The sequence below is a fragment of the Lytechinus pictus genome, chromosome 2 (genome assembly GCF_037042905.1).
Source record: "Lytechinus pictus isolate F3 Inbred chromosome 2, Lp3.0, whole genome shotgun sequence".
NCBI lineage: Eukaryota > Metazoa > Echinodermata > Echinoidea > Temnopleuroida > Toxopneustidae > Lytechinus > Lytechinus pictus.
Window position 1 is genome coordinate 53,306,872 of NC_087246.1, and position 23,641 is coordinate 53,330,512.

Sequence of the window (23,641 nt, forward strand, 5' to 3'; positions counted from 1 at the left end):
TCAGATAACAGTCGGTCCAGCAAGCATCCTAATGCAACAGTCACACCGCCGAGACCGACTCCAGACCGACCAAGGTCTTTACGTGATTTCCAATGACCTGCTATCGGTCGGCAAGGATTCGGTTTCGTGGGTGTGACTTAGGCATACAAGACATAAACATTGGAGGACTCGCTCATACGTAAACCAACAGAACATGGCGACACCAAAGTCCATCTTCACATGTCCACATCATCCAGAGGGTTCTGGAATCTTAAGTTTGTTTTTTGAAGAAGTGGGTCAAAATTGTCCCGAGGATTAAGGCGGTATGGTTAATTATAGCAAGTTGCGTATACAGCTATAGCCAACATACCATGTACTCTGATGGGCTTTCTCTTTCGTTTCAAGATGTTTAATCTGTCACGAAGTTTACAAAATTTGTAAACTTTATTAAATGTATGGTATGTTTAGTTTGACCATTAATCCCTACAATAAGTTTGGAATGTAGATAAGGGATATATTAATTTGTCAAAAGTTTGTAAACATCTTGAGGAAATCTTAAGATAGTACCAGATTCGCTGTCAAGATCTGATGTGATCTGAACGAGGAATTTCGAGTGGACAATAACATAGTGCTATCTCGAGCATATTCATCATCGCACAATGCCCCAAAAAACCTTTTGGCAAACATAATGATTTTTTTTTAATGAAGTTTGTGATAGCACTTAAACACCCACATATACACACTTGCGTATGTTCACCCTTGCTCAAGAATATATCAACATTTTAAACAATAAATTGATAGAAAATATTTCAACATTTTAAACAATTGATAGAAAATAACTAGAAGAAATGACAGAAAATCGCTATGAAATTGACACGATGACGCTTCCCTATTTCATTGATTTGATGTCAGTTCTTTGTTCTAATATTGTTATTTGAAGAAGTCAGGAAATCTTACCAGACTTTTATATTGTACCACCAATTATCAAAGTTTTTTTTTTAGTTCTCTTTTGTTCGTTGTCTTCACAACAATTTCACTAACATTCTGTCTTCTGTTATCATATTGCTCAAACAGATCGATTTGATGGCCTCGGTGTCGCTATCATCATCGTCTTCTGAAAAGACCTTTAATGAGGCTTGTGATTCCGGTATATCAGGAACAATGAACAATTAAAGGATTAGAATTAAAAGGATTAAGAAACGGATCAATTATCGAATATATAACTTTTGACAAGACGACAATTATTGGGTAGCTGACCAGAGCTTTCACGAAAATAAATTGATTTCAACTGAATTCTACTCTCCATGATGCCATGAAGGAAAGTAAGCATGATTCACGGTTCCACACGTTTATATCTTAAGATGTCGTTTCAAAAGTTCTGAGAAAGGAATAAGGAGCGAGGATTTATATACCAACTTCGACGGGTAAAGGACTTTACATCAGGAACTGACTCTTGCTATATAGAGCTCTACATTATATTAATTCTTAGTCACCAAATTCTTAGTCATCAAATTTTCAACCAACTTTTCGTTTTTATTACTTCCTATTATTTTTTTTATTCCTTTTACCCACCCCATTCTTTTCTTTCCAAATTGATATGAAGATCTTTTCGCAGAACCAATTTCTTATCCCACTCTTTATCTTTATAACCACTCTTGCATTCTGTTTTCATCTGTCTAACAATCCACCCTTTTATACATGGTGTCAATTTTTCAACTTTTCTTTAGGACTATAGGCATTAATTTGTTAAATCTTCCCTAAATGAAAGATTAAAGTGAATATTTACATCAGCTTACAGTACGTCTCTTATTATCAGATGCGCGCACATCACCAACATTTTCAATCCCACACACTCATTCTCCCATCATTCGTCTCTCTCCCGCATACTCTAAGTTACATTTGTCACGTTTGTCACCGCCATACATTTTACGATGAAGATTCCATTACATTTTGTTTTCTTTTTCCTGTTTTCTTTTTTTTTCTCACTTTCTTTCTTTCTTTCTTTCATTTATTTCCCTTTTTCTTTAATTTCTTTTTTTCTATCTCTTTCTCTATATCAACATGTGCATGCACAACACATGCACACGCACAATCACCCCACACACACTATTTGCTTTTCGTCTGTACACCCATCTTGCTCTCATATCTAAATCTCCGTTCGTCACCATTCCTTTCATGACGAATCTCTTTCTAGTCCTGGATCTCATCTGGGGAGATCAAGTCTCACTTTTCTTCTCTAATTCAATTTCGATCCATCTCTCGTGATGTGAACATCTTCATCCGATCGAACCTGACAGGTACAGAGCCTCATGACTCCCAGGTGTTAAATCCTCTCCCGCCACCCCACCCCACCAATCCCTTCTAGATCCCATGGAAAAGCAAGGTCGCTTGGTGTATCTTTCTCTAAACTTATCTTGAGCTCTAGACTTGAGCATATACTTGTTCGCCTTCAAGTTACCCAAAGTCAATTCAACGAAACTTAGTTTAGAGATCTTTCACATATCAACAATGGAATCTGTATCATATTGTGTAAAAGATTCCATTTCAAATTTCAATAAAATTTACACATCTTCTCAATGCAAGACAGTTTCACAGTAAATTGCAGCCCTGCCTCCGCCAGCATTCCTTCCAAGTTCCATGTTTTCAACAGAACAAAACATGTATCATGTGTATGAAAGCTAATGCTTTCATACACAAACGGATTTAGGACCGAATGGAGATGGATGGAATTGTGTGATAACCATACCAAGTCTCCATAGGAAAGAGTCCCAAATCATTGGTGAATGCCATGTGATGGGGAATTCAATCAGAATTGTGATCAGTAGGCCTATAAGACGAATTGGCTGCAGACCAAATGGCATATACCCCTAGCTTAACCCTATAAAATCTGTGCCATGCAATCAGGAAGCTCATGGCTTACATGTGACGTTGGTCTTGGCGTATCAGCGTACGTACGCACGTGTGGGACCGAGGACTTCGTACCGACTTAATTATGATCCAGGTTGACAATTCTTCTGACTCAACGCCATGTCATTGCCTGTCTGGTAGGTGATGGCTAGTAAAGATGGCGTCCTGTCTCGGACCTTAGTAATGACGGAAGATATCACCACTAATTCTATGAGTTAATGTGGATGCTGAGCGTTAATCGTACAGAGGAGTCATCAAAGAGGAAGTTCGAAGCAGCAGACATTTTAATGATCGGTGAAACATATCATGATATCGACATGGAAGGTCAGTGCTACCGACTTGACCGATTAAACCGAGCGTGGACTTTCTGAGTTGGTCAGACTAAAATGTGATAATGCAATATCCTGTAGCGAAAGTTTATAGTTAATATCTGCAATATATCATGATAACGCAGAAAAGTTGTCAGCTCTTAAATTCATTTCCCATCTCTAGGCTCTTCTAAACCTAAGTTGCCAATTACCAAGGCACTTTTAAAAAACTTTAACCTTGCGACACTTGCTATAACGAAGTCAAGCTTCTCCAATCATTGGTATACTATTCTAGCATCCTTCATCAAGAGCAACACGACTGCTCCTTGCTGTTTAGAGTTTCTCAAAATCAATTCCATGAACTGAAGTCAGGAAAGTGGATAGGAATTATCTCTTGAGGGACATTTTTTTTCACGATCAGCATGATTAAAATTCCAGTTAATTCCCTTTTCGCGTCCCATAATAATTTTAAAGCAATGTCTTGAAAATGGTAATGAGCTGAAAAATGATATTCGACATTTGAATTGACGTTGATAACTTGCCCATAGGAACATGGATTATTGATGAAGATTAATTCAAATTATTTTGGCAAAATGTAATCTTTCCTTTGCGATGAAGCATGCAGTTGACGAGATTGTATGTGACAGTTATATTATTAATAATAACCCTGGAATCAATGACAGATATTAGGAAGAGATTGCCCTGCATCTGCACTCTCTTATGATTGGCAATATTGTAAATTAGAAGTTTATTTACGAGAAGAAAAAACGCGTAAGAATAGGGGCTTCGAGCTTTAAGTTCATTAGCCTTCACAATTGCTTATAATTTCGAATAAAAGCGTAAGAATAGCAATTCAAACGGACACTTTTGTTCACGAACCATTAACTCGTAAAGTAACTTATCCAATGCTTTTATCTATCCATTCATGTACAATCGTCTATTTCTATGCATTCAATATAATATTAAAACCAGTTGTAGAATATTTTTCAAGCAGAAATAATTCAGCTACACCCATAGGCGTGCGTAAGGGTATTGTCAATTATGTATTGAAAGGGAATTAATTTAGCCAAAGGGATATCTTTGTGCACTGATACAGAATTTACATCATTATTGACATCATTGTGGTAATTTTTCGGATCCGAGACAGATTGGAGAAAGATTTTTTTTTTTAGAGAATCGTCTATTGGATAGGATTAAGATGACAAAATAATAGGGACATCAAGAGAGAATTGACGCGATATGACACCATGTTAGATTGAGTGGAAAGTATTGACTACTTCTCTTGTTCGACAACTATTATAAGAGCCAAGAATGAATTGATGGGAATTGGTGGGAATAATAGATCATCGAATTGTTCATGTCTTGACGCCAATCTGTGGTTATCAGATTCAAGAATATTGGAATTGTTGGGCATAGATTATCGAATGTTCCAAGTCTAGACGTTGATGGATCTGTGACCATACAAAAGTGATGTCACATAACGGAGAACATTATTTGTAGCAGTTTATTAACCTATCAGCGACCTTGCATGCTGGGCACTTTTACTTACATTCTAAATGATCCCCCACGACTGCTAGGATTGATACTTCTTGTCAGGAACAATTAAACAAAATGCATTTTGGAAACCATGAGATCTTCTGCGTAAAAATGATAAACATTTCTTAATGATATAACAACCATGCAGTGTCATCAATTTTCAATGAAAAGGGTGATTTGTAATTTACAAAGGCAAAACTTTAATTAAACTGAAACCACATCCATTAAAAGGTTTCAAATTGTAACTCAACCAACCCTTCCGATCGCCATGGCTTTTTATGAAAAGAGAATGGAACACTGTGTTTATTATTCATTACTTTTTAATGGTAATATTTCATCTTTCCCTGTAATCCAATCTGAAACTTAACACATTAATTTTGACCTATGATCATGATGACTCTACACATCTTGCTTATATTTTCGAATTGAAATGCCACACTTATTTTTAGGTAAAAATTGTAAGTTGTACTGAACATGCCGAAGGAAGGGTGAAGGAATGAAAGTAAAAGAAAAGGTAAATCCTACAATACGCCAAATGGGAAGAGTATCATCTTACATTGTTTGCATCTCAAGTTTTGTATTGATCAAACTGACTAAAAATGAAGAAAACATGGAAAGAAGAAACCGATCCATCTTCTATTATTTTCAAACTTTTCGAGAGGTACTTGTCCAATCTTCTTAAACATCCCATTTCACTCGATAGTCATTGAATGATGATATGAAGAAAGAGGAACAATCAAACGATGCGGCTTCCCCCGAAACCTCTCAACCAAGATTGAATTATAGTGTCCGCTCTATTTGCCATCACTCTTCTTTCGTGGTACAAATCAATTTTCTGCACCCCTTTCTACCTCCCCCTCTCTTACTACTTTCTCATTTTTCTCTCTTTCTTCTTTCTTCCTCAAACAGCTCTCATATTTGATGGGTCTACTCTCAGAAGTTGCAGTCTAATAAATGCCAAACGATTTGTTTAGATTTCATATCCTGTCCTAATCCGCCTCCATTCGTTTAATTCGTTAGCCTGCATGGCCTATGGACGTTAAGAATAATTTTACATTTTTCAATAAATTATTCCATTTCATCTTTGTTAAAGTTCGATAGCTTCTTGATTTGTTATGGGAGGTATCATTTTCAGTTCAGAACCGACGCATCGATTGCCTGAAGCTAGGTCGTTCACCTTTCATGTCGTTTGTATAATAGTTTCCGACTCAAATACTAACAATCATTTGAAATGATTTTTCTTTCGAACACAATACTGCATATATTATGCAAGTATTTCGGAGAGTTTTAGGCTCACATAATTATAGACTAATAGTAAATACAGGTAATAAAAATTAAGAGATTAGTGGAGCGGTATCATTTTCAAATAAGATTATCCTGGATTAATTTCTTCAGAAAAAGGAGCTTTTGGAAAAAAATTAACGTTTGCGGTCAATTTCTCCGACTCATCCGCACCTGTGCATGCGCCGCAAGAGGTTAGTGATTAAAGATTGGTTAATGATTGATGGAAGGACTGTCAAGTAAACACTCTTCACTACGACCAAACCCATTCCTCTCAACCCCTGGTCTCCACCACTCTCACCTGTCTCCAAAGCCTTGTTCCCATGGTAACCAGTTCTCAACCCTCTACATGAATTAATAATGCCACTTGTCGTCCGTCTTCAACATTAACCCTACCGGTTCTCCTTTATTCACTCATCGATCTAGCGCAAATAACCCGCCCGATGTGCTGCTGTTCACCAAAGGAACAGTTGGCCTGGAGCACACCTGTTCTTAAACTACATATTGCATTAACATTCTTGCACCTTCTTGCCGCGGCGGCGCAAAAAAAACCCTTTCGACGCACGTGCCTACATTTGTCACTCTCCACCCAGGTCGAAGTGGGTACCTTGGCAATTAATTGCGCAACGAACATGTGGATCGGTTTTATTATTCAAGTAAAACACATTTTACAAATACCACGCATACTCTTTAATGGATTCATGTATGTCCGTGGTTTTATGGATTTGATTACTGGGCTTTACATGAGAGAACCATTGATTGATTGATTGATTTTATTCGTCAAGAATATCACAGGAGATTACAATGAAATTGAGGAAATACCTTGACAGGATAGCCCATGAAAGCCGAAAGGCTTATTTCCAATGGGGTCCTATAGTTAGTATAAAACATTAACATATTGTAACAAAAAATATAAACTACGACAAGTACTGGAATATTGGGGGGAAAAATAAAATACATACAAACATATCCATCAGTCATATAATTTGCAAACATCTGAAGCAAACAATAATCTTCCTAATATGTGAAACAAGATTATTTTTAAACATACCCTAATGTATACATTATCTACAATACTAGAAACCAACTGTACAAAATGTGTTATTTTACTGGTAATGAGAGAACATTACCATTTTCTTTGATTATTCTGGGTATTCTGGGAAAACAACTTAATAGCACCCCTTCATGTGTCAATGACATGAAGCTCTTGTGTTGTGTTTTTCAACTTTAAAATTCGGCGTCTCATAACCTTTTTTATTCTTGGCTCGAGCAATGAATTCTATAACTCAGAAGTGAACTTTGAGGTTATTCATAATACACTCTGGATTTGGGTATCAAGTTTACCATCTGGTCGCTCAAGATCGTTACTGATTTCAAACACACCCATCATTTGGTCCTAAGTTTCCTGACAAGTTTACGTTGCCCTCACATGAAACCAACGTATGATCATGGACATATAGGTCCAGTATGATAGACCTTTATGTTATTCGAAATTCAAATATAGCTATGATCGGCCTGGTAACAATTTCGAATTACTCTTTGCCTTCAAAACTTGAATCGTATTCTTTTTCTTTCTTTTTTTGGTCCGGATCGCATTGCATGAAATCAACCCGGCACTTTATCTCCCAGAGCTAACTACCATGGTAACACTGCTCAACTGCTAATAAAAGTCAAGGATTGCATGGGAGCATGGACCTACTACTCTGAGCATGCTGAGAGAGTAGTAGTAGTAGAGTAGTAGGTCCATGATGAAAGTTACCATTGGATGGCAAAGTTTCCATGATTATGCCTATGCAAGGGGCCCATAGACTTGTTGCGATCATGGAGATCTTTTACATAATTATAGCTCCATGTTGCGATCCAACACATCCAGTGGCGGTTGCAGCTAACGAAAAATTAAATGCGACCAAACGTTACAAAATAAGGGGAGCGTTTCATGAAGGACATAATATATTGTCAGTGATTTCACCAACAAGTTGTTCTCAGCAAATCACATGTAAGGATTACAGTAGCTCGTTGTGAAATAGCAGTTTGTAGGTGATCACATCATTGCCAAATCGCTTCATGGAGTGCTGTCCGGATCAAGAATCGCGCATCAGACTTACGTTATAGACTGTTGAAGATATCACATGCGAAAATGTTCCACGTCTGTTTTACCATCTCTAGTAGGTCCATGGTTTTACCAGAGCGATGTATGCCAAGAGGTTAACGCTCTTTGCTTATTATCCATCTTTCAACACATGCAATATTTTCACCACAACAACTACCCCTGGATGAGTGTTCAAATCACATATGTGATGTCAATCTAATTCTATCTCAAGCGATCAGGGCAGAAAGGTGAACCCGATTACTAAAGTCATAGACGATTAAAAAGTTTCCACCCTACACAAAACGCCCATGGGCTACGGAGAAATAGAGAAGAATCTACATTTGGAGACTTCCAATTGGCTGTTAATTGATATCTGTCAGCAGATTGGTTGCATTTCTGTTTAATCGCTGAAAGATGGAAGCTGAAAATCGGGGATAATTGTTTACAACTTAACCGCATCATTGATTTGTTCCTGTGAAATTTTGTTATTACTTGATGAGAGATTCCCATTAAAGCAATATACCCAAAGGCAGAATTCTAGAAACCATTGCTTGAACACTGTCAATAAAAAGAGCATGGACTGTGATTTAAAGTTTTGATTTCTACGAAAGCTCTTTGTAAAAGCCAACCAGTGACATTCATGGTCGTCGTATACTTAGTGGGTATACCCCCCCCCCTCCCCGCCCCGTAATTTTCAAACCATTTTTTTTAATGGACATGTCGCACAATTACACGCGAAGTGTGGACCAGGGGCCCGTCTCATAAAGGACTTGCAACTGTTGTAACTTTGCCTTTATGGCAACTACCATGGAAACCTTGATTCTTATTGGCTGCTGAGCCCTGTTACCATGGTAGTTGCCAATATGGCAAAGTTACAACAGTTGCAAGTCCTTTATGAAACGGGCCCCCAAACCACATTTTGGTCCATTGCTTTTGATATCCACACCGACCGTTACATAGATGTCACATCATAACATCTACGAATCCGGAAACCATATCACATTTTGATATGACTGAACTTTTCATGAATAAGTCAAGGCCGCCCTCTTCCTTTCTCCATCTGTTTCTCTTCTCAACTTCAATCTGAACCCATGAGCTAAATGAGTTCTTAATTTCATTTTCAATTTCATGTACTCCAAAGCTCATCATTCTGCACTTCCTAATGATGTAAAAGCTCTTTGAGGGTGAATTGCGGAATAGGTCTTATTCATTATAATCCAATCCTCCCCTAGATACCATGCATACTAGAACACTATCATCCACAGGGTCATCTGGAATCACCATGGCAACTGTCAATCAACCGGTTTCTAAACGACCATGGCGACCGAGGGAAAAGTGTTTAATTGATTGATTCCGATACCGATTCAGTAGGCCTAAGCCTAATTATTTGATTGGCAAAGTTGCTTTGAAATCATTAAAAAAAATGAAGCTACTGTTAAGTAGACGATGGCATATCAGTGATATAAAGTTACATTTGATATTGATAACACGTTCAATGAAATATGACCCTGGTAATTCAATGTTTAGAGAGAGATTGATAAACCGTGGAATTATTAGTTCGTATATCCATGGATAAAACCTTCGTAATCCGTGTATGGACGCCATAACTGTTTTTGTCTCTGATCTGCGTAGTTGTATAGCACGCGTATATGGTTTATACATATTAATAGCTCCATGGGTTTATAGGTTAGCAGCCTTGATGTCTGTCAATAATTATCTCAAGTCACAGCGCATCATCGTGATTATCGTGGCGTTTTGTGTCACGGTGCAGAGATAATGCCTATCGACTATGCCTTGTTGGGTCATTGCGGTCTGCAACATGCAGGGTGGACCAACAACACATGTCCAGTCTGTAACATATCAAGATAATGGAGGTTTTATACCTCCTATATTCAACCATAGAGCTATATAGCTCCATGATTCAACGATCTGTTGGACGCAAGGAAGGCAAGGTGCTGCAGATAAGTCAAAATGAGGGTTTTGATAATTTCTTCCACCAATCCCTTGCTACTGTGATAAATCCCAATCGATGTAAGATCTTATGACGATTGTCTCCACCACAAGGGATAAAATTGTTGACGATTGTCTCCACCACAAGGGATAAAATTGTTGACGATTGTCTCCACCACAAGGGATAAAATTGTTGAAACGATGGCGACGATAATAGTGAAGGTGGTGGTGGTAGAGCTAATGATGATGATGATGGTAGTGGAAATGGTAATGGTGTTGATGATGATTGTGGTATTGGTAATGGTGTTGATGATTGTGGTGGTAGTGGTAACGGTGATGGTGGTGATGATGACGACGGTGGTAGCGGTAATGGTGATGGTGGTGATGATTATTGTGGTGGTAATGGTGATGGTGATGATGATGGTGGTGGTGGTGATGATGGTGGCGATGGTAGCGGTAATGGTGATGGTGGTGAAAGATTATTGTGGTGGTAATGGTGATGGTAGCGGTAATGATGGTGATGCTGTTGGAGGTGGTGATGAGATTAAGAAGATGGTGAAGTTAGTAATGTTAGAAGTGGCGAAGATCATCGTCATCGCTATCATTACCACCACTATACACTATATACCACTAGAAAACATTACCGTTTCCAGTATACGGAAATTATCTGGAGCCAAGTCAAATTGTTTTCATACCCAAGTTTAACGAGGAGGGGGAGGGGGGGGGGGCTCTGCATAGGCCTACATATCATAGACCCATAAGGTAACTTTCTATGATTTAACTTCATGCTTGGGATTTCATCTTTCAATATGTTTAGGACTTGACAGATGTATTCATTCAACGACTTTCCTTCCTTTTCTACAAACAAAATTACAAGCATCCTAATCATTCAGCAATACTCGAATCTAAATGTTATTCATGGAAATGTATATAGAATAGATTCACATTTCTTCGACTCTTTAAAGTATATCAATGTTGATTGAGATGCATGTCCACGCGATGTCTGGAGTTACATGATCAAACATGCGACGAGTCGAACTTTCGATGTCCTTTCTTGCAAGCTTTCATGTCATCGGCACAAAATTGACAAAAATTGGAAGGAAATTGGGAACGTTTGCTACTCAAATTATTTTCTTTCAACCTTGGCGAGTGGCATATCATGGGAAATTTGGTGCATCTCACGAATCAGATCGTGGATTTGGGAAGAAAGACATGTATGTATGTCACATTCTCAGAACATTTCTTCCTGTGAATCTAGACCACTGAAGAATATCATAAGGAGTAAATTGGACATGATGCACTTCACCGTTGCGTACTTTCGAGCTTCAGATCCAGGTCAGTATTACAATTATAGGACGAGTTCGGTGAATACGTGTCCCAATATTTGTCTCAAACCCATGGTTTCGTAAATGCGTTTCAAAGGTGGAGTGAAGCAGAACGACCTCTCGAAACTAGGATTTGGTTAAAATATTCATTTTTGATAATGTTATGATCATGTACTTACTGCACATGATCATATATGTTAAACATTTATCATAGTGTAATGGACTATGGTCCATCGTTTGATTTCAATAGCTCATGGGCCTAATGTTCAGTATTTCCCGATCTCCCTATATATCAATGTTTTGTTAAACATGCATTCGATGACTTATTCAGAAGCGCAAAAGAAAGCAATCACCGATTAATTACCAATGAAGAAATTCTGTCACACCTAGAGAATGTTTTTCCCAATGACTCGAATGTCAACAACGATACCAACACTTGCTAGATGGATCCAGGGACGTCCCCTAAAATATTGTCGTCATGGTGACGGAGTCACTAAACCGGGGAGGAGTTCGTCTGGAAACTCCCCTTTCCGCGATTTCCTCATCGCAGGGCAGAAATTTACTACAATATTCCATAACGTCATAATCAGACTCCCCTTCCCTATTTTATTGCACAATTTCTACATTTATTTGTTACAGCAGAATAATTGAGATCGGGGGATGATCTATCTTTAATGAGATTTGTTTCCATTTATACGATGACCAATTTGCATCTTCGCTCTTCCATGATTCCATGCTATTAGCACGATTAGGCATCTTTTAAACTGACCCATTTCATACCACTACCCTCAAAATATTGGTTTAAAATTTTCCATTGCATGTGTCATCTATGTCATAGCAACGAATCAAGACTAGCAGAGTGAAATGGAAATACACCGGGTATTGCCAAACAGACTCGAACAATGTCTTGTCGAACAGAATATCGAATGGAAAATTCACTTAAAACATTAATTATGCAGCCAAGGACATTGCCATGGTGATACAATGAAACAGGATGCTTGCCTAGAATTTGATGATAGTGTTGGGTCTCTTTTCATAAAATTTGATAATTTTCTTGTAATATAGTCCATGAAAGGGTCCTTGTTGTTTTGCTTCGTATCAATAGTCTTGAATTGGAAGAGTTTCAAAATATTTGATTAAAGTACTTTCCCCTTCATTATGGCGTCTCTTATTCTCACATTTTATCATGCCTTCCTTAATTATATTGTTCGTTTAGCTCAAATATCGTCATGCCCCTTGCTCTATTGATAAAAAAAGAAATAGATCAACCATTCATAATAGCCATCGATTTGAGTCACCCGTGACTATTGTATCGATCTTAAATTGAACCATTACATACGCAACTACAAGTTGGACGACACAGGGGTTTATGGAATACTTCAAGAAATCGAAGTAAATTACACGTTTAGCTTGACTGCAAACTGTGACAGTGTACTTCGTGAACAGCATAGTTGACTGACAACAGGACCATGCAGGGCTGTACAAGGAAGGAACTATTCTCCTTCGATGAAAACGATAGACACTGAGATGCTGCAATATTTAGCACATGTAAACATTGATTCATGCTGTTATCTGACAATATACAGCTAATTATCAACCAAGGCTTTATGTCCTGGTGAGGAAGAAATTGTAGAGCATGCAGGGAAAGATTAAATATAAATAAAATTAAAAAAACTTCCAATGTGTTGTAAACGCAAAAGGAGGGAACCTGTAAGGAAAGAATGATACGATGAGTAATTTTACAGATCAGTATTTTTCCATCTGTGATGATGATCGTTTAATCATAACTGAATGGAGATAAATCGGAAATAGTTATTGTTGACATCAGTAAATTATTGATGCGGAAATTTCGCCCACATAAAACACCTATCGATCCGAGTAGCTTTACTGGAGCCATATAACAATGAATATAAATATTCTGGTGTGACATCAGATAATGGCGACATCAAAGTAGGGGGCCTAAATCGTCTGTGATGAATAACATTCAAAGTCCGACTGTCTTCCTATACCTCAGTCTGTTGATAACTGTTGACGATTTGATAGCTTATATCGTTTTAATCTAAATTGACACCGAACATTTTGTGAAGCTGTAAAACATGGTTATAAATTGAATTCAAGGGATTCGACCTAATTGAATGTAACATATACGGCATTTGCCATATAGTTACGACTTCCACGTCGAAATGAAGGAAATGTTCGGATGCAAATGATAACTTGGTTGTTACATAATCCCTCAAAACGATAGGTCACATAGTATAGGCATACCCGTTCCCTTACAACCACCAACATCGTATATCTCCATGCTTCTATATACCGTTCATTTTGGGCGTGCTGGTTTGCTATCTAAATCTAAATTGCACACACATTATCTTCCCTAAAAATAGTTTATCTTAATCAAAGTGAACATGGTGAATGGAAATTATCAAGTTTTAAAGAATTATCTTGTTCTGCTTCAATTTTACAGCAGGCAGGTGATAGATGTCGCGAATTATCCGTCGAAAATCCTCAAAACGTATGCGAACTGAGTCCCAATTCGCTGAAAACAGCCCGATAACCATCTTTATCGACATCGAGGGCAGTCTAGTTTGCCCAGGTCAGCCTCCATATACTATGGATATGCAATTACATAGCCAAATAGACTTTTTTGGGTCTGTAGGCATATAGTTTGTAAAACATGGTTATTTCTGTACATGAACTGCAAAGATATTATGATGTTATTAAGTAGAGCAAGCAATGTTTGGCATGTAAACAGTGACTGAAATCCAATTATTCTGATTATTGGAATACGGTTACAACGGAACAGGTGAATATTCGTGTTTCTGTGATATCAGAGTAAAAAAATATGGTCTGTCAAATTTGGGAGGGTAGATTAATGTCGAGCTGTGCTGGTCATTCGAACCATCAACCATCAAAATGGTAAAAATCAATACCAAACCACTTTGCCATCATTAATAGGTCACGGGCGTCAAAACTGGATTCTAAAATTCCCTAAGACGGCACCAGGGAGATTACTCTACAAAATTGGAGGAATGCGGAAATCGACTCAAATAGCTGACGATTTAAATTTATTCCGACTGAAACAATAGCAAAGGACTATATGCATCATCACATCAAATCGAATTTACAGCCCGCTGTAAATCTTATCGTCGAAATCAAGCGTGTGTACTTAATATATGGAAGGCCCGAGGGAGAAGATCATTATAGTTGCAATGTTTGACTGTTTGTCCAACATTTAAATCATACACTGCACTCAAAATATTGCTGCCTTGTTCCGAAAAGTGTATTTTTATTCGCTAATATTGGGGAAGTTACGAATCCGATTCTTTTGGGAAACGTTCGGAACATGACTGTGTGTAAGCAATCTTCCACTTTGAAACTTTAAATTCGTAACTTCTAACATGTTAAACTCGCATGACTAGTATAGTGACATGATGAGGGGGCAGAAACTATCGGTAAAAAAGGTTGTTAGAGAGCAAATATGTTGACCGTTTCAATTTGAAAATATTTTTTTTGTCACAGAATATGATAGAATATCTAGAAAATTATATATTTCATAAAGTTTTTATCGGTAGCGGAACTTTTTGGAAGTGTCAAGTGCCCCCAACCCCCATCTATGGATCAGCATCCATATAAAATATTCTAACCAAGCCCTCATCATCACTCACGAATGCTCTTGCTCTTAACTCTTCTTTTTCATCATTCTATTTCATCGTTATTTCAATGCTACAAACCTATACCAGTCTCTAAATAATCTTATCTTATATTAGACCCATTATCATGATTATTTTCATTGGAGCTAAATGCGATTACACTTCTACGTGCATTCCTTGTGGCTTATTTGGGTTACCGGTGTGAAATAGGTAATTGTACACATCTAGATCTCCTTCCGTTACGTAACAGTTCTAAAGAATGATGAGCATCTTTTAAGCTTCAAGATCAATACTGATTTAAAAAAAACCCAGCGGTTTGGGGTCAGCAACCCTTTACTGATGAGCCAAACAATGAACTTGGCATTAGCGTTATGCATTTATCTTTGTCCCTCTTTACTGGCTAAGCCACTCAGGTTTACAGTTATTTTATTGGATTAATTACACAAAAGTTTTCTTTTATTTTATTAACCACAGAGAGACTTTAGCCCTTTTGCTGTCCTGTGATGTAGCCGCTCATAAAACCCTCAAATATTTGGTTAATTACGATCATCGATCAAAATGAAATCCATACATTTTTACGGGGAAATCACATGATCATACTTAGAATTTGAGCGAAAAGTTCCTCGATATGACACTTATCTTAGGTCTACCATTTGCAGAAAAACAAGGTAGGCCTACACATATTTTCTTCTTTAATCTCCGAGCATGCCGAGGGAAGCGTTATGCAATTATTTTGTGTGTACACTTACGGTCATTCGCAGAGCAGGTTGTTTACTTGAAGGCCTGAATTGGTTCACTTTATTTCGGCACACTCAGTGGCGTACCTAGGATTTTCCACAGGGGGGGGGGGGGCAAATTCGTCCGCCAAAAAAATGTACAAGCCAAAAAAAAAAAGGTCTTCAACCACAAATAAAGGATCTCGTCCGCCCAAAAAAATGTACAAGCAAAAAAAAAAAAAAGGTCTTCAACCACAGATAAAGGATTTCGTACCAGAAAAAAAATTGACAAGCAAAAAAAAAAGACTAGTCAGGGGGGCAAGGATATGTCCCTTGCATGGGTTGTGACTCGTCAGGGGGGGGGCAGCCTGCCCCCACCCGTAGGTACGCTAGTGGGCACACTGTCATCACAAAAAATCTTTTAAAACAAAATTATAAGCTACCAACAACCGCTTGACGCACAGAATACCTGACGCGCCGCTTGGTGTCTTCAGAAAGAACGTTGACTTCTTCAGAGCAGAGTGTATTTTATAATTACACGGAGAGTTCCAAAGGCTTCATAAGTCATAGCATATCAAGATACATGGTTTCCTTGTATGAATAGGACTAATTAGAAAGTTTTCCAGGGGTTGTATTTGGTTGTTGCAACGGACAGTTAGACAGTTAGTGGGATGCTGCAGGGGCTTCGTGAATAATTGAAGGACCTACCTACGCGAGTGGGAGAGCTTTCCACATCTCAGACCACTTCAATCTGGATTGTTTTTCAACATGACCTTTGCTTGTCAGTTTAATGTAATTATTTATCATTCCCATATAGACAAGGGTTTTGACATGTTGTGAGAGGACCATGGAGTATGGACATGGAGAAAGGATGTCATGAGGTCTGGGTATGGCCCTTAAAGGGCTAGTATCCCTGAAAATGACAAAATATTCTCACTTCAGAAGGGTGTGGCATTATAGCGTATAGTTGAGTGTATAAATAACATAAAACATGAAGTAATAAGTACAGAGAAGTAAAAAAGAAAAGCGGTATCAGAAGAATTTATTAAATTTGATTTTCGAGATTAACTATTCTCAAAAAGGATATTGAATAATGTCTTCTGTGTTCACAATGTCAAACATTTTCTCCAAAGGCCCTACAAGCATTGATAGTGTAGTAGGTTGTCCCCAATCTCAATCAAGACCTTTCAATTTCAGAGCGGCAAAATAAGTGTGTAATTACGATGTTGAGCATAAGTAAAATTTAAAGAAAAATGTCTGATCAGAGCATTATTTCATTGCTTTCGTTGTTGGGTTTTTTTTCGGGGAAGAATGAATGATGTAACAGAACTTCTCCACACGTCAGTTGTAAAAACGCTTATAGATATCAGTGTTTCTATCAATAAGTAACTGGCCTTATCATTTATTCATTTATAATTTTCCTATATAGTATTTCATCATCTGGCTGAAGAATTACGTAAATCATGCCATCAGAACTGATGCAAAATGCATGAAGATTCCGTGCGTGTCATTTTCCCAATATCTGCAAAGTAATGATGGTTGGAAAGGAGCAGAAAATGTGGTCGCCAAAAAAAAAATGAAAGAAAGAACATGAAGATAAAATTTTGTGGGTGAGTCATGCCTTGCATGTGTATGAAGATCGCCATCTTGTATGGTGTAGTTGAAGTTACAAGCTCAAAAGGATCGATGGTGAGGGAAACTGAGTATGAGTCAAGACTGCTAACCGAACAGAGGAGGTAATGCATGCATGTGTTTCATTTCTTCTCAGACGAGGGTTTTATTTGGCAGAAAGGAATGGATGTCGACATCGGAGAGGAACAGGTTTTTCAGTCGGTGCAGATGTCTCTCGATAAGCGAAGGGGACTCGACAGGGAGCATGTGTTCAATAATTCTTTTGATTTTCTTTAAAAAAAGGATTAATCCTGAACTTTAGCGGATCACTGATGGAGAAAAGGTCTTGCAAAATTCATGACAAGTCATGAGAAAGAAAGTTTCAATTCCTGAAATGCACACATGACATGGTGCTTGCCCATTCGTAATTCACCCGGGTGTTTGGTCCAAGCATTTGATCAGGTGGATTGTGTAAATTAAAAAAAAAGTGGTCCGATGATGATTACATAAGGAATTGACTATCTCTAATATTAAACGGGAATTGCAAAGGGAGAGAAAGGGAACCTGGGAGTTCGAAACAAAGAAGAAAAAGAGAGATGGTAAGAAGGAAGTGAGAAAAAGAAGAGAAAGAAAGGATGCGATATAAGTAGTGGCGGTTAAAGATGTTCAAAAGATGTCTTAATATGCATATCGTATTTAGATAATATCCTACAATCTTTCTTCATTCTCAAATCCTGATTTTCATGAGCAGGCTATAAGCGAGAAAACAACGTTTTGTTGGCATCTTTGTCAATCTAATATAGTGATAGTAATGCAAATGCAATTTATTCTGTAGTATTTTCATCATCTGAACCCGGCGATTGTTTGCGAACGTTTCTCGACTATTTGAATAGGTAATGATATCTCTAATATATTAGAAACACGATAGGTTATTAGAATTCCTTTCAGCAGGTTCAGATAGCATGCAGTATATCGGTTAGTACGTTCCGACAGCTATTCTGACGTCGAATCTTATAGAGAATGGTGAAACCCACAGAGCTGTCATTTTTAATCCTGACTGTGGTCGTTGTCGACCTCATCATCGCGATCATCTGTGACACCATTGAGGGGGTCAACGAGAGAGTGATAGACAGAGGGGTGCACTAGGCAAACGGAGATAGAATATGATTGTCAGAATAGGACTTGTATATACGCTTACCAACATGTGTGCCTTTCAAGGGGGGGGGGCGCACGGGACGGCTTTGCCCCCCCCCCACCCCTGGATCCGCCAGTGCTTACCAATAATATCAAATGTAAATATGAAATCACAAATTAATGATCATGATTTTAACTACAAATGAACACGTTAAACCTATGAACAGATGAATAGTTTTCTACTTTTATTAACGACTTACAAGTAAAATCATTATACAAAATCATCATCTATTCAATCAGAAAAGAATTTGTTACATTCGGACAACGAGTTTCACTGTTAATTCGTTGTGCCATCGACCTGGTAGTGCATTGTGCATTTTGTGACAAAAGACATATAACCCGATTTTGACTCCTAAAAATCGTCATTTGTACGATGCATTACACTTAGGCCTATGAGATGACTTTGAAATCTTAGAAATGGCCACTGACTACGTACTTGTGGCACAAATCACATCTGGTACGATATCATGTCTACAAGAAGCCCTAAAGAACAACAGACGATCAAGCAGATTAGCTCTAAATATTATTGAGCGGGTCACACAGATAATTAGCGTTACTAATTGAATAACTTCTATTAACAGAAAGAAACATCAATCATGTTTAAATCATTAGGTATACTCATAGACATACAATCCGCGACTTCTGTGTTTGTACGAATTGACGTCTGTTACACCGATCAATCAATCAAATTGTTACCGCTATTATCGGTCAAGGTACTTGTGTTAAACAGTGCACTGTATGTGAGAACAGAATGGCCGATTGACCTTCAACTGAAGGTCCAGGGATCGAACCCTAGACCAGGGCTCTGTTTCGTAAGCTTATTGTCTACGGAAATTTACGAGCTGATGCCATAAGGTGCCATAATGCTTCGATGTGATTAGTGAATAATAATTATTTCATGGACTTTACCAGTCGATGTTTATAGAACTATCTTAAAGCAATAACATTTTTCTGAAAGTTTGTCTCCTTTCTCATCCTCTCCTCCATCATGCAACTTTCTTTATATCTTGGCTCCTTGATTTTTCCTGGGAATTTTTTAGAGGCTGCTTCAGGTATGCTTACGCTGAACACATATCTAGCTAGCATTTCATTGGCAAATCGGAAACGATTAATCACAAGCAATATCGACGGTGTTCAGAATAATCGGTGACGACGTGAAGTAAAATATTATGTTTGTGCCTCAATGCTTGGGTTTTATAATAGAATAAAACATCAAATCATTATTCTGGTTGATTGTCGTGGGAACAAGATATACTATATAGCAATAAGATCTACAAAACATTAGGTCAAACTAATCTTGGAATCGTCCCTCGTGGCAATTTCAATAATTAAGAATGTACCAGGGGATCATTAGTTTGGTGATTATTGTAATGTTGAAAATACGTTACTTACAAATATCAATGCATTGATTAATAACAAATATTACATGAAATTTCTTGTAGCGGGTAATCGAAACCATGGAGAAACTATCATAATAAGGGCCACATCAATATACGCTATACATTATGGCATGGATTAGGAAAATAGTGCATTATCTGCCATAGCAACGGACATGCATTCAGGCACAAATCAATAATAGGCTTAAAACTAATCATTCCAATCTTAAAGACACGAATTCTTGAGATGTTTCTTGCAATGAGTGAAGCTTTCATTGTCTGTACAGGGAGATGATAAAACGTGATGTCCCGTTGCCGTAACAATTAGTTTTCAGAAAGCGTAAAGCTTTCATTATCTAATTATCGACCAGGATTCTTACAGCTTGACGGTCCTATTTGAATGTATTGAGTTTGAGAGGTGAGTTGTCTTTTCTTCCCCCCCCCCCCACCGTGAACGTTTGTTTCTTTATTAATATGGACACTTTCCTTGTCGATATGTCCATAGGCATTCTGACTCTTTTCTGTGATTGTGTGATAACTGCTGCTTTTAGTTTTAGTGCATAATATCAGGAACTTTGAAAAAGCTTATTTTGACTGGCACACAGGAAACGGAAGAACAAGTATCGAAATAAACTATAATAGGCCTCATTTTTAATTAAATATTCGATGATAGCAATATGCTACCGCCTTGCTCAAAAACATGTTTACATTTATTAATATTCATCTTAATGTTCATATCAAATTAATGATCTTGGTGTCTAGTTCACAGTAATTGGCCTACAGTGATACAAATAGGGCTACGTAGCAAAATGGCCACATCACTATCAATAAACTTGTATGATGATACATTAATGTATCGTTACAGATTACAGTGCGTTTCAAATGGATGAGAATTAATGATAAAGGAGGGATGGAAGTAAAATTGAACTATGAGTTACGACTTGCATGGGCTTTTGATAGTGAATTTGTGGAGTGTCGACTTACTTGTGACACCAAACGTGAGAGCTCGAACAGAGAAGAATATGCCCAATGTGGTGATGCTGGAGTCGAATTCATGAACTATGTCGTCGAGAAATACAGTCAAGCTTGTAGATATCCCAATCCCAAAGAAAAGACAGAGATGAGCATAGACGACGATTAAGGCTGTGTTACATCTCACTCTCCCGCATGACCAACGGGCTCCGTCTGGGCTCCGTCCCGCTGGTTCCACGGGCACCACCCCGCTGGCTGTCTTCACTCGATGGAACATGATTCAATCAATACCAATATAGAAAGAAAATTGCTCCAAAATCATTATCTCACTGCCAGAATTTTAATATCATTCTGAAGATACCTTCTTGAAAATCCAGCTTTTAAGTCCGATGTCTGCTATTCTAAACTCACTTTGCCTCTGCGAAAGTTCAGTCGTATGCCTAAAATGCGACCAACAGATGACAGCGAACTACTTCGGATCAGAGCTTTTTATCGTCTGCTCGAGAAAGCAAGCCTCATTTACAGTGTGTACGGGCACGAAGTGGCGCCTGAATCGAATGCGATGCGAGAGAGCTTCACTGAGAGCGGGGGCAGTTTAAAAGGTGAATCGACGGGCATTCACACGTGCATGCATAGGCCTACACATCAGATAGAGAAGATGAAAGCTCCCGCATAAACAGGACCGAACAGGACACGTTCGCATTACATTAACCGGCCAAGTTGAATGCCATTGCACAGCAAGATATCATCCACACAGGTGTAATATCGCGCATGCGTACTCGTGATATGCTTAAGTGATGTTTTCCTCTAAAAATGCTAATAGATGCAGGACATTTTCGATATTGTATTCAAATCTCTGTGCGCTCATCCTGTGACGCGGTTATTCCCAAAAGCAGCTTGAGGCGAGTACCCCTTTCAATATGGAAATTGCCTATGATTTCAACGGAACCATCTCGTCATATAAATAAAGAGGCACTTTGAGGCAGCCATTTAGCTTTCTATACTGTCTTTAATCAGCAAAATATAAAGGTGCAACGTAAAATCATGTGCCTTAAGATTCGGACCTCCTCTCCGACACTTTCTTCTCCTCATCCGACCCTATACTAAAGTTTATCAATAGGGGCCGCTGAATGGGTTTGAAACTGGGGGGGAGGGGTAGCCGAAAGTGGGGCTGACGGCCATGTAAAAAAAAATAAAAATACACACACCCTCACACACCCACCAACACCCAATCAGATGATAATTTTTTTAAACATTTTGTTCATATTAATTGAAAAAGTGGGGTGCTGAAGCCCCCCCCCCCCCTTCCCGTTCTGCGGCACCTGATCAAGTCTCAACATCGACAATTAACATATAGTTAACCAAAAAATGCAGGTATCATTGTTGTTCTTCGTGTTTATCCCAATCCCTCTCTCTCTCTCACAAACGCATGCACTCCCTCTGTACTTACAATACTGGTATGCAGTGGTGGATCCAGTGGGGGCACAGCCGGCTCGTGCCCCCCCCCCCCCATTGAGAAGCAACATTTAAATTGGTAAAAATGCCGTTGAAACAGAAGTGTGCCCCCCCCCCCCCTTGAAAGTGAAGACTTTTTTTTTGCTTGTCAAATTCTTCCTCGGAAAATGTGCCCCCCCCCCCCTCTTTGGGAAATCCTGGACCCGCCCCTGCTTGGTATGGTATGGGTCCCCCATTTATAATAGGGCCTACATGGCTGTAATAGCCACACAATTAAATCTTCTGGTTTTGTGTATCTTCACGAATTTGAAGTCTTTCTCTCCCTTTAGATACTAACAATAGGTCTACTTGTAATACAAAGTCATGTAATAGGCATATATAGCCTACATTTAAATCTTCTAGCTTTTAGCATCCTCACGAATCTCCATTCTTAATCAAGTTCGAGCGGGTACAAATACTCGTTCTGTATATGCAGCCAATTAGTTTACCAACATAACTGAAGTCTCCAAGAATTTCTGGAATTTAGATGTGAGGAATCTTTGTATCTAGATGTTTTGAAATACGAAAATCTGTGACTTCAAGATGGAAATCCCTGCGTTCTTAACTTATGTCTTCAAAAATTTGAAATCATTCCTACGACTCATCATGATTCAAAATCCTGTGATCAAAATCAATTCACCGATCATTCCTTAATCTAGACTCGGTAATCCCAATGAAAAAAAAATCTACGGTGAACAGCAGCCAGCTAAGACTCAGACCAATTATTCACCACATCCTACAGATATGGGAACTATTCAGGAAAAATGAGAAAATTGCTTTAGCATGCTACGAGGCTATAGAGCAGGGGCTAAAGTTCAATGACCCGAATAAGCAGAGGGGTTTTCAGAATCCATTAAACATTCACTTTCAACGCCAGCCACCTCTGAATCACGGCGAATCAATAACGAATCGCTTTTTTTTTGGGGGGAGGGGGTATTCTTTTTTTCCTGCCTTATTCTCGAGAGCACTCAATGATTTGTCGGGGGGGGGGGGGGCTGCGTATGTTAAACACCATAGGCAGCATTTCCAAATCCACCTTCATTTTATTGCGAAACCTTTTTTCGTTTCTTTTTTTTTGGGGGGGTGACAACTTTTTCTTAAAGCTTGTCATTTTTTTTCAAACTAGCAACCCTCTTCAAAAATGGTTTTCCAGGGCCCTGATTCTATGTCTGAACCACTCAATTTTCTTAATGTGAATATCGTTCGCATGGTGAAAAACAAACAAGCAATTACATTAATTTGAATTCAAGATA